Source organism: Chiloscyllium punctatum, chromosome 28, assembly GCF_047496795.1.
Source record: "Chiloscyllium punctatum isolate Juve2018m chromosome 28, sChiPun1.3, whole genome shotgun sequence".
In the NCBI taxonomy this organism is placed as follows: domain Eukaryota; kingdom Metazoa; phylum Chordata; class Chondrichthyes; order Orectolobiformes; family Hemiscylliidae; genus Chiloscyllium; species Chiloscyllium punctatum.
In genome coordinates this window covers 80,266,686-80,267,423 of record NC_092766.1, presented here as the reverse complement: position 1 = coordinate 80,267,423, position 738 = coordinate 80,266,686, and the positions used below count along the sequence as shown (strand labels likewise).

At 43.2% G+C, this 738-nt stretch overlaps 1 non-coding gene across 1 annotated transcript; it reads left to right on the top strand.

The window, feature by feature from the left end:
• Positions 1-366: 366 nt before the first annotated feature.
• trnar-acg (transfer RNA arginine (anticodon ACG)) lies at positions 367-439 on the top strand. Its single transcript has one exon. It is a non-coding gene; the product is annotated as a tRNA-Arg (tRNA).
• Positions 440-738: the final 299 nt, after the last annotated feature.

The window sequence follows — 738 nt, the reverse complement described above, 5'->3', positions numbered from 1 at the left end:
TCACAGTATTCAGTTTCCTGCATACTCGCAAAGGTTGTTACTGTAATCGGAACATCTGAAAACTTAACTGGTATATACGATGTGGTGATTAGTCTCACGTTCATGTCAGTTGTGCTGAAGAAGTGGATTCGAATTTCATCAGATCAGCAGTGATTCCATTGAATGACTGAGCAGACAGAGTGTGAATGGAAGCTTCATGTGGACATATATGTTTTGTTTTGGAAAATTCGCTGCTTTGAAAGGTGATGAAGATTGGACTGAAGCAGTTGCAGAAATTATGTTTGTTGCTTGTTCAACTGGAGAACATCACTGCTGTTAATCATGCCAGTACTAACATCACAGCTCCTAAGTCGCTAAATGCGCATCGGGCCAGTGGCGCAATGGATAACGCGCCTGACTACGGATCAGGAGACTATAGGTTCGAATCCTGTCTGGCTCGAGGGAAGTGCAGTCGTTTCTTACGCATTACAAACTGTTTTTTCTGCAGCTGCAATAAGGTTTGAGTTCTTAATCGACAGGAACGAGAATGCCTTCAATAAATGCCCCCAAGAGCATGAGAGTCAATGTTCCAGCGTCATCACAGAAGGGAAGCCGAATAGTCTCACACGTTGGTCATGGGCACCTTTCCATTTCACAAAGCTATTGATCGCATCACTGTTGCACGCGGGAATGGTGGGCTTTGAGCATTTTTTGAAACTCTTTGGCAAATGGATTCAGAGAATAATGAAGAGTTAAATG